This window comes from Eptesicus fuscus, chromosome 9 (assembly GCF_027574615.1).
Source record: "Eptesicus fuscus isolate TK198812 chromosome 9, DD_ASM_mEF_20220401, whole genome shotgun sequence".
Classification (NCBI taxonomy): domain Eukaryota; kingdom Metazoa; phylum Chordata; class Mammalia; order Chiroptera; family Vespertilionidae; genus Eptesicus; species Eptesicus fuscus.
Window position 1 is genome coordinate 42,561,305 of NC_072481.1, and position 12,283 is coordinate 42,573,587.

The 12,283-nt window shown below is 39.7% G+C and overlaps 1 protein-coding gene across 10 annotated transcripts in view; it reads left to right on the plus strand.

Annotated features, from left to right (window-relative positions):
* Positions 1 to 12,283, plus strand: part of NFIA (nuclear factor I A) — a 365,771-nt gene that overhangs the window by 98,648 nt on the left and 254,840 nt on the right. The gene's annotated exons all lie outside the window — the stretch shown is intronic.

Genomic DNA, 12,283 nt, shown 5'->3' on the forward strand with positions numbered 1-12,283 from the left:
TGTGCGTGTTTTAGTATGCCTTTGCCCCTGACATCTGACTTTGAAGTCTGCTATTAATTACTTGTGTGACAATGGCAAGTCAGATAAGCTCTCTGTGCCTCAGTTTCCACATATGTACAATGAAGCATTAAAGAAGATAAGTTCCCTTTGGGCTCTAAAGACACTCGGAAGTTGAATTTGAATGAACAAATAGGATATGTATAGAACACATCTCCAGTTTTTGTATGGAAATTTGTCAATCAAAAGGGAAAAAAGGTAATATATCTAGTTCAAGCCACCGTCATCCTTACTCAAACTCCTTCATAGTTCTGAGTGTTTCCCCTTCTTCTATTCCTGTGCCTTCTCAGCCAGACTGCTATTTAAAGAGTTAAAGTAATGTTAACACTCCTCTGCTTAAAAACCCATGGATTTAGAATAAAATCCAAACTTGTTGCCATGGCTTACAGATACTGCACAGCCTCTCTCTCTCCAAGCTCACTTTATACCACTGACTGCCTGGATGCCTTATTGGCTCCTTTTGATTTTCGGAACCTGCCAACTCCTTTGCTACTTGTTGACTGCTTAGAATGCATTTCCCCTGCCCTTCCTGTGGCTGCCCTTCCTAATAAGCTGCCAAAATCCTCACCCTTCAGCTTCCAGTTCAAATGATATCTCTGTGGAGGAGCATCCAATCTAAAATCGGCCTTCCTATTTATACTTGCATAGTACTTTTACCAATCTGAAATGGTCTTAATTTATTTGATTACTCATTTTATACCCGTTTTCTCTGTTTTATACTTTCTGTACTGTACTGAGCTACTTGAGAGTGAAATGTTTTATTTACCTTACATTTTACTGAAGAATCCTCTGTTTTATTATGTATACGCAGAAAACTTTTATTATAAAACTAGAGGCCCAGTGCATGATTAAATCATGCACATGTAGGGTCCCCTAGGCCTAACCTGCCATCCAGGCCATATCCACTGCCCCGCAAAGCCTAGCACACTCCCTGCTTTTGATGGCAGGGGGTCTGCTGTTGCTGGAGTGGACACACAGCTCCCCGCTTTCAATCGCGGGGGAGCTGGCTGTCTGTCCGCTGGTGCACCAGGCCTTTCGAAAGCCTCCGGCGTGGCAGAGGCTTTCGAAAGTCCTGGTGCCGGAGCGGACAGACAGCCAGCTCCCCCGCTTTCGCTCCCGCTTTTGATGGTCCGCAGCAGGACGTGGGCTCAGACGCTCAGCACAGCCTTGGCACAGATGCTGAGCTTGCACCGCGGCTGGCGTCCCACCAGCCCGATCGGCCACCTCAGCCATGCTGAGTCCCGCCCCCTGCGCCTCCCGCTAGCCCAATCGTGGGCGTAGCGGAGTGATGGTAATTTAAAAATTACCCTTTTATTATGTAGGATGCCTTGCTAGACTAATGCCTTTGGTTCTCCGTTGACAATTGGTAGAGCACATTGGTTTGGGGAGGACAAAGCTATAGACCGTTAGTCAGCCTGTTTTTGTATCTTGGCTCCACCACTGACTAGCTGCGTGAACTGAAGCAGGTGACTTAGGCACTCTACACCTCAGTTTCCTCATCTGTAAAATAGGATTCAGAATAGTTTCTACATTATAGGTTATTGCAAACATTAAATGTGATATCATACGTAAAACTCTTATCACAAAGATGTTAACTAGACTATTGTTACTGCTGCTTCTGCTAATTAGTAACAGTGGTAGCTCAGCCATGGCAGTGGGAGTAGAGCTGTGGTAAGACACAGTCGTCTCCATTAAACAGTCCAGTCAGTGGAAGAGACATAGATGTAAATTACCTATTGTAAGTGAATTACCTACAATACAGTCTGCCAAGAGCTCTAACAATGTGTAAGCAGAGCATTGGAGAACACAGAAAGGGAGCAACTACCTCTCAGCAGACAGCAAAGGTGCCTTAGGGAAGGTAGCATTTGAGCCAGATTAAGTTGCCTTTTAGGTAAAATATGTTCCTTAGAGATAATAATAAAGTAGCAGCAGCTAATACTTATGTAATTCTTTTACTAATACATAGGACTCTGAGTTTTTACATATATTATCTCATTTAATCCTCTCAGCAACTCAGTGCAGCATTACTATTATCATCACCCTCATTTTACAGGGAAGGGAACTGAGCCAAAGAGAGGTTAAGTGGCACGCCCAAGGTCACAGAACTACTAAATGTCAGTCCTGGCATCTCACACAGTATTGCTGTTTGAACATGAGAGCTACCCCTACACTGTCACTTCTACTTCACTTTTGCTTTCATAATACATGGGAGCCCTGACAGAGCTCCCATGTATTACCTTATTGGTAAAATGTCAGCTGTAATAGTATTCACCTACCTTATAGAGTGATTATGAGAATTAAATGAGATAATTCAGGTAAAGTGTTTAGCATATGTTTGGCATATGGTAAGCATTTAACAAATGTTCACCATAACTACTATTATTATTTAGGCAAACTGAAACAAAATCCGTGATCCCTTGTGGCCCACCTGAGCCCCTCTTCTCAAGGTGGCCTCCATCCCGGGGTATCCACCTCCAAAGACAGCGAGTTCTCAGGGATTGCAAGGTTGCAGTGACATGCTACCCAGGTTGCTAGCATCGTCCCTCAGCTGCTGCTCCAACTGCCATAGCTGCCTCCGTAATTCAAAAATTACTCTTCCCGTTTTATATTTCAACTCAGAAATATAATGCATCTTGATGCATCTGTGAAGCAGTTTGTTTTCCTGGGGAAGTGTAAGGAGCTGTGTAGCGGTATGGAGACGCGCTCCGTTTAGACTCAATATTGCCACCCACTCCCTCAGCAGTGTCAGAGAACAGTCTCCGAAAGATCTGTTCCTTCCCGGCACAGACTGGGTACCGCAACCTGGCCTCTCCTCTGCAGCTTTGCTTATCTCCAGGATGGGATTCTGTGAGTCTGTGCCTCTCTTTCTGTCATTGTCACGAGGCAGCCTTGCCAGGAAGAGACTAAGCAGCTTCCCTTACTTAGTTTTCCCAGTGGAGGTGGGCTCTGTGTTTCCAGAGGTAGTGGCCCTGGTGTGTCTAGTTGTTTAACTGAAACAGAGTGAACTTATCCCTGAAATTTTCTTACGTGACCATCTTTAGATTTCAGAGAAGGAAGAACACCGTCCCCCAAAACACCATGAGTTACAGCATGTAAATAGCTCTGCTGAGCTGAACAAAAGTGTCTATTGTATGGTGTACTGCAAAGCAAGATATATACTGGGAACTAAGAATGAGAAATTAGAGGTTTCTTTTCTTTTTTTAATTTTAACTTGAAAAGTTTGTTTTTCCCATATGAATTGTGCATTGGCTCTTGGGTCTTACAACAGGATAACTTAATAATGTGCATTCAAATCCTGGGCCTACCACTTGGCAACTGTTTGATTTTAGGAAATTATTTACCTCTGTGCTGCTGCTGTTGTTATTTAGGTGAATTTTATAATAAGCTCTTAGGGCATTTATAATGGATAGAAATCTGTTCTTCTAAGTCAGTTATCAATTGGTCACAGCTCCTGAAAATGTCCTTCTTTCATAGTTAGGGCTAGTTATAGTAATTATTTTACTACTAGTGGCCCGATGCATGAATGAAGATTCGTGTAAGAATGGGCCTTCGTTCCCCTGCCTGCCGGCACCACCTTCACTCTGGCCGTAGCAGCCTTTTCACTCTGGCCAGAGCCACCTTTCTGCCTTCCCATGCATGCTGCCCAGAGGCCCCAAGCAGCTGGGGTGGTGCAGAATGCCTGCGTCCCGCCCTGTCCCTGGCCGCTCGGTGCCTGCATATGAAAATTAACCCACCATCTTTGTTGGGTTAATTTGCATACTCACTTCTGATTGGCTAGTGGGCATCGCGAAGGTACAGTCAATTAGCATGTTACTCTTTTATTAAGTAGACTAGAGGCCCAGGCATGAAATTCGTGCATGGGGTGGGGTGGGGGAGGGGTTGTCCCTCAGCCTGGCCTGCACCCTCTCCAATCTGGGACATCCCTCTCAAAATCTGGGACTGCTGGCACTCACCTGCCTGCCTGTCTGATTGCCCCTACCCCCTTTGCCTGCTGGCCTGATCACCCCTAACCGCCTCTGCCTTGGCTCCCGCCACTGTGGCTTTGTCTGGAAGGAGGACCAGACGACCGGAAAATGTCCGGTTGACCCTGTCTAATTAGCATATTATCCTTTTATTAGTATAGATTAACTGTTGCTACCAGGTCATTTCTAGTATTTGGTGCCTGAGCTGGTCTGATTTGCATGTCTGATTCCATTCAGAGGCAAATTATTTAATTTAGATATAGTAACTGTTTCCTAGTCTATAAAGTAAGGATCATAATAGCTACATGTTAGGCTCATAACAGGCTTATTGTGAAGATGACATGATATATGTAAAAATGGCCTATTTGGTGTCTTTAAAAAATTTGGGGTCACCATGGCTGGTCAGACACTCAGGCTAGTTAAGGAGCCAGATGATTATGTGTGATCAACTCAGAGCCTGAGAGTCAGAAGGTGTATACAAGGAGGTAGGTGGCCTTTGGAACCAGGGGAAAGTAGGTCAAGGATGGGCAAGCAGAGGCAGATTCACTGGTTCAATTCCTGGTCGACCCCAAAACAAAAACAAAATGAAACAAGAAGAGGCAGGTTCAGAAGCCAAGGCAGACCAGGCCAGAAGTACTGAAAAGGAGTTGTGTGGGGTTTGGGCCTGGTCTTCAAGCCAACACTCTGGGGCCTCTGCTTTTTTCTCCTCCCTGTTTGGGTAGCACCTGACTTCAGAGCCTAGAGTACAGGATAGAGAGGAGATTCTAAAAATAAGTTCAAAGGTGGGCCATAGGTTGCTTCCCAGTTTTCAAATAAATATATCTAAATCAGTGAGTTCACTACTGTTTTGTTATATAGAATAGATTTGCCTATATTAAAAAAGACTCCCGTGACTTCTTTCATATAAGGAGAGCTGGCCATCGGGAGTCTAGGAGTGTTGAGTGGTGAATCATAGGCATTCATTAAATACTCGCTGATGGGTTGATTGAGTTTGGGGGAACTCTCATTCACATTTATGGTTTTAAGATATGGGAATATGTGACATATTGCTATTTCTGGTGATAATGCAATTGAATTTTAATAATATTAATAGCATTTATTGCATGCTGCTGCATGGCAGGCAGGCGGTGTTCTAAGCCTCTATGTCAATTATCTTATTTAATTTTCACACTATCCTTCTGTTTTACTGGCCAGGAAATTGGTACCAGTCAGGTGACTCTGGTGGCCACCATCTTAATCACCCCATGACACTGTCTCCACTCAGTGTCATCTTCATGGTACTTTGAACTAAGTAATTCTCACCCCAGCACCATGAGTTTGGTGAATTCTTTCATTTGCCAGATATTCTTTCTGTGCTACCAGCATTGGACTGGCCATGGATTGTGCTGGGCATGGATTGAAGGCATGGTGGTTTTCCTGAGTAGGGCTGCTGTCAGAACTGAGATGTCAGGTTCCAAGTTCATGGCCTCCAGTCTTGTGCTTGTAAAACAGACACAGACACATACCTTATCCTGTTTTTATGGTTACATCACAACAATGATTGACATGTAATCAGACAAAAGTCAGGCAGTGTGATAGCTAACCTGTCTCAGGATTTTATCATTTACACGTCTTGTGATCTAACTGATTGAGTCTGAATTGGGGCATCTGCTGAAACAAACAATAAAAATGCTTTCTGATCTTTAGATTTCTGATCTTGGAATCAGAATATGTGTGAAATGGACCCAGGAATATGAGTTGGATAATGTACTTAAAATGTCGACCAGATTGGTCACCCTAGTACCAAGGATTTTAGTTGCAGGTCTTAGACTTGGATTTCTTGCAAGAGTAACTCCTTTACTTGCCTTCCCAGTTGCAGGCTTTATATCATTTTTTGTACGGAGCACCAAACTCTCCTGGCAGTTTTTTAATTGAGGTTTTGCAGTTATAATGGTCTGGTACTATAAAAAGCCAACTTGGTGCAAAATTTTTTCAAGACCAGACATGGGTTTTGACACCACGATAAATTAAAGATAAATAAATAAGGAAACATGGCAGTGAGAATGCTGGAAGTGGTATTTTTTTTTTTTTTGGTGTGTTTTTTTTGTTTGTTTGTTTTGTTTTTAACTAGCAAGTGAGGCCTACTTTTAAATTTCAGGCATGTTTTCTTAGTATTTCAGCTCAGTGTTACAATGCTTAGCTACATTAATCTGTTACTGGGTAACTCCATAAAGAATGTTAGGCCAAACCATTAGGAGATTGGCAGTCCCCCCCACCTCCTTGAGCATTATTGAAATTTGACAACATTCTCATAGTCTTTGCTTTCATTTAAGGATTTGGCTATCAAAAATACGGGTAAGTGAAAGGAACCAAGAGAAACTAATGACCAAATGAATAGTAGTATTTAAAGTTGCAAGTTGCTATGATACAGACTTCACCGTGACCTGGATGGATAAGGACTAAATAGGATTTGCTTTCCAGAGAATCTGGGTGCCTGTTCCACCAATTCTGTTTGTCTCCAGCCTGCCGTGTTGGCCACCTCCTTTTCCCAGCACCACTTATTTCAGTTCTGAGAAACAGCTTCCTCCCATTACATGCACGAATTCAATTAGGCAGGAGATAGTGCTGAAGGTTTTTGATTCCATCAGCTTCTGGTGTGTAGACAGTAGCTCTGTTTTGCAAAACTTTATGAGGGCGTTGTGATGTACATCTTTCTGGATTCTGATCCCTTCTCAGTGTTATGACTGTTAAATCAACCAACCAACCAATCAATCAATCAATCAATTTTTCACCCTTCTCTCCCCTCCTGTTTTCCCCCACTGCCTCTCCCCTTCCCTCCCTCTCTGACCATCACACAAAATGGGGGACAGAGGGAAGTGGGCTGCACAAATTAAAACTAAAATATGTCTTGGTTCACAACTATTGGTAAATCTTTAGGAAGCCATTGATTTTCTTTTAGATGTTAGGTAATGATAACCTGTGTTTGGAATTTAGTTTGAGCACCTGTGTTTGGAATTTAGTTTGTCCCCTGTAGGGACCGGTTTCCTTTTCTAAACTGTGTCTTAAAATTTACAAAAGAGGACTGGACAAGCTTTGAAGCCTATTAAAAATAACTCAACAAAAAACTTCCTTTTCTTTCTTGAGTCTACAGAAATTAGTCTAATTTTAGGCCACCATGTGGAACTGAGCCCTTATTGAGGTTTGAAATGTCAAAATAAGGATGGACTTGTGTACATGGTCACTTTTGACTTCACTGACCGACGTGCTGAAGCACCAAGTGGGAGGTAGCTTTGGAAGTATTTCTGATCTAAAGAGGAAATTCCATAAACCACCCATGACAGTGTGTCTCGTTTGGTATTGCAAAGAAGCGTAGGACCTTTGCATCATGCATCCTAGCCTTTAACTGTGTACTGGGCCCTCACCTGGGATTTCAAAACTTTGAGCATTTCTGTTTCCTTCTTGAAAAATTTCATACTAAGATTCTTAAAATCTGTTAAATATTTTTTAGATTAGCCTAGTACAGTGTTCAAAACTGGCAAGCACTATCAGAATCCTCTGATATGGGGGAGAAACATGGCTGTTATCATTGAGTGTGCCTTCAAAACTTCCCAAAGTTGGCAGGTGACCATGTGTTTGTTTTGGACCAATTTACATCATGTGCTTACGAAAATGTTAATATCTGCTGTTCAGAATAGTTGAGTATGAAATTGAGTAGAAAAACATAAGAAAAGAAACTTTTCTGTGACTTCCAGTATTTCTCTTTTGATCACTGAGTGCTACGAGAAGGGTCTTCTTTATTTTCAAGTTGTCCAGTTATGGAAGTCTCTTAAGGTTATATCAGCTGAGAACTGGAACTTACTCTGTCTGGTGTTCTGTCTCCTACATGACCCCCTCCACTCCCAATCCAAAGAAAGACAGAGGTAGCTTCTGAGTTAGGTATAATGAAAATAAGTGGACCTTAATATATAGTCAGTTAATAATTCTCCATTGACAAAATGCACAGTAGAAGCTTTTCAGTGTTCTACAAATGTCTTCTCTATTAATGTGGTGAAAAAGAGATGATGAAGGATCATAATCTATAATCAAAGATTATACTCAAATATGGTATATGTTCTGGAAAAGCTGCAAACCTGCTGTATCCCAGAAACAAATTCTGGTGGTTCGTGCAATTATTTCATAACCTGCCTACTTTTCTCTTTGAAAATGTCCTCATTAATGTTTTTATTGCCTATCATGGAAATACCAAAAGGCAAATATCATACTCTAATAGGACTGATAATTCTAGTACAGATTCTTAAAAGTATGTCTTTTTATGCTTACATTTTTATTCAGGGCTTTGTCTACATACATCTAAAGTCAACTTAACTTTTGACCCAATTAGCTAATTGGCCTGATGAATTCAATTAAAATTGGGGAAGTGCTTGTGCAGAAAGGAACAGCATTAGTATAATGTGTTAGTTATGATGAACAAGATGGATTCGATTTGATAATTTGATAATTTGATTAACAGGATAATTTAGTGTCAGCCAGAGACCTGGGTTCAAATCCATATTAACTAAGTGACCTTGCCTTAAACATTGTAAGTGTCATTTCCCTCCCATCTAGTAAAATGACATAATAACATGTACCACATAAGGGTGATGTGAGAATTGGTGAAATCAGTCATGTCGAGTGCTGAGCACAACACTTGGCATAGAGTCACTAGTGGTCAATAGTACTTTTTGTTATGTTTCAGGATTTTAAAATATGTGTCCTCCAAAAGACACCATGTCTCATGATTGCTGTGAGATTCTTTCTGAGTGCACAGAAAATCACTTCTCTTCCTGAAGATTTCAGTAGCACAGGCATCATATCATCTCTGAATTTTCTCCACCCTTTGCCATTGAGGCATTCCACCCCCCTTTATTCACATCAACTTTAGGTCAGAATAAGAGTTCCTGTATTTTAAAAAATAACATTTAATAATTTCTACACAAGCTAACCTTATTTCATTTTCATGGAAACCCACCCTATAAAGTAGTCAAGGTAGAGATTAGGTCATAGAAAGCATTCAGAGCTGGAGGGAAATGTGGTGGCCTGGGCTCCACCCCTAGCATGTGGGAGGTGAGGAAGCACCATGTTCCCTGCTGTGGGGAGTACGTGGCAGAGCTGGCAGAGCAGATCTGAGTTCAGGGCCCTTTCACCACACCGTGTGGATTGCTTCTCTTTTTAATTAAAAATGCCCTATTCCTGGCCCCTTATGGACAGGTTGCACATAGCTATTAATTTCTAGGGCTTTCAAAACTGTTTCCTGAGTCTATCTGGTTTAAATGCAGGACCATTCAGAGCTCCTTTTGGTTTTAAAGATACCTATGTACAACATGGACCTCATAACAAGTTCCTATAAATTTCTTTTTTTAACTCTTGGCTCTTTTTCTGTAGCCCCTTGAGAAGTCAGTGCCATAGATCTCTGCTTCTTTCCATCACCACTTCTTGTCCCATAAGCATCCCTGACGATAGCTGCCACATTTAAAATAACAATAGCTAGGAATGTACACTGAAATATTTTCAATAAATTTATAGATTTTTCTGTCCTATGTTATGGAATGTTAATTTTGTTCAACTGAGATTCCTTTATCAAAAACTGTTCTTAAGCAGTCATTAATACGTTCCCTTGTTAGTTAATATTATCTTAGCCACATAAGAAAATGACCAGGTCATGCAACTTGTATGTGAAATGCAACCAAAAGGGCTGTGTTTCATCTTAACCTAAATTTTCTGAAATGTTTTGTATTTCAAGGTCAAGTCAGCAATTCATTCCCATAAACAATACTGTTCTCCTGACCTTTGTTGCATACCCTGTTCTCTACATTTGCCTTTTTCTTGTTTTTCATTATATTGTGTCACTAAGTTAAGAAATTTTAAAATACAATTTACTGCCTAATCCATATTATCTTTATTTAAACACTTTATCTTTGCATAAGATTTATGAATTATTTTATCCTTTGACAGTTTTAGCCTATTCAAAGGTGATGCTTACCCTTTGTAAATGTTCTGTAACTTGCCATCCTCTGAAAGAGTCAGTGAAAATTTTACATTTAATTAACAGTATATTTTCTAGAAGCCCAAGAAATACCTCTTTTACATATTACTACTTTGTATAATATTATTTCAGGGAGTAGAAATTCAATTTTAGTTTTTATTAACCTAGTTATGTTGTCAGAAAAAAAATCATGGATAAATAAAGCAGATATATCTAACATTTAAAAATATATATATATTTTTATTAATTTCCGAGAGGAAGGGAGAAGGGAGAGATAGAAACATCAATGATGAGAGAGAATCATTGATCGGCTGCCTACTGCACACCCCCTGCCTACTGGGGATCGAGCCCGCAACTGGGCATGTGCCCTTGACCAGAATTGAACCCGGGACCCTTCCATCCACAGGCCAATGCTCTATCCACTGAATCAAATTGGCTAGGCCTATGTCTAACAATTTTTAATGATCCTGATGTTTCTTATAGAGTAACTGAATATTTCCGTAACAGGGACTTTATTTTTTGGATAGATTTTGGTTTATTTGTCCATATGTGGATTCCAGTTCTGCTATTATTGATTGGAAAGTGTATTTTAAACTCTATACTTCATACTTGTATAAGTTTTTAGTTTTATAAAGAAAATTAAAAGTAAGTTTGCTTTCAGGGGGTGTTTGTTTTTCTTTTGTGTATAGGTGCTGTAGGTGGGTTTTAAGTGAAATTTAGTGGTATCCTTTGATAAAATTATAGATTTAGTGTACTATTGAAAATCTAGGGTTGGGAATCAATACCTACACTTGATTTGGACAAGAAACCTATAGAAACTTTATAGGAATTTTAGCAAGGCAAGAAAATTTGTGTCCCCACGGTGGTGCTCAGTATTACTTAGTAAACTCCTAGGATATGGCTGTGGAGCCCTTACTCAAGTGAAAGGATTCTTTATTTGAACCAGTTAAAAGTTACTTTAAGATAAATTTGTGAAATATCTAGAATTGAGAATATTCTTGCCTTTTGTTTTCTTCATTGTTCTTAAAGGTACATTTTAGTGCATTTCTTAGAGTAGAGCAAATTTTATAGCGATTTTACTGGCCAGTGGTATTTTATTTCAAAGAGCTCATCCTAATATATAGGAGACTGCAGTACTCTCTGTTTGTTTGTTTTATCAGCATGCTTTATTTTTTTAAGGGTACTTGTACCCGGAATGCATATGGGCTGTCCAAACTAGTTAATGGGCTTACAACTGGAGGGTGTAAATTCTAGTATCTGTATTTTCCAGCTTGCAGCACTGTTGTCTGAAGCCTGAAATAGCTGATGTTAATCTTCAGCTTGTTTTGTTGCTTTCCAAAAATTAAGTTGAAGGATAATAAAATGTGATGTAAATCAATTTCTCTGCATAATAATAATAGTGATAGTAAAATATAAAGTGATATTTCCTATATGTCACACTGTTTAAAAACTTTAAAGGAGTATGTGTTTTTTTTTTGTGTGTATGAGTGTGTTTATTGAATAAGGGAAGCAGTAAATTGCTGGTTTTAAATCAAATTGATGAATTTTGAATTTCCACTTCAATGATATTTCTACCTTAAATTCATTTTGCTGATTTGGAACGCAAGGAAGAGATAAGGATCTGGACCCTGTATTTATAATATCCCAGATGAATTTCATTGCTTATTGGCTAGAAACTCAGATTTCCCACAGAGTTGTGGATAGCACAGTTTGGTATGCACATTTACTTACTCTAGTTCCTTACTGTCTAATACTTGTAGCTCAGAAGGATCTAAAGCAAGCATGTCAAACTCAAAGGCTAACACGGGCCAAATAAGGTTTAAGTTTATGTGGGCCGCAAAAAAACAAAAGCTTCAATTTTCATAGAAACGTAGGTTTATTTCGATAAAGACATGCTGAATACAAAGGGCTGAAATAAACGAGTAATCATTAACATAAAATAATTGAACATTTTAATAAAAATTAATATTTTTTCTTGAACATTAACTTACCAGACACTGAATAACTGCACAAATTAATAAACGTAATGCAAACAAACCTACTTTTTTTGTTCTCCAAAAGCGAAATATTTCCTGTTGTGCACACCAAACAAGTCAGTCCAAGACTATTGACGTGGCAATCGGCTGCTAAAATATTCGCTGCTAGCATTAGTGGAGAGAAATGTAAGGTTTGTAAGGGAAATGAATGCAACAGGATTATAGTAATCAGTCATTAGCGAACGTTGTAGTTCGTTATTAACAATTATGTATAACAAGATATTGTA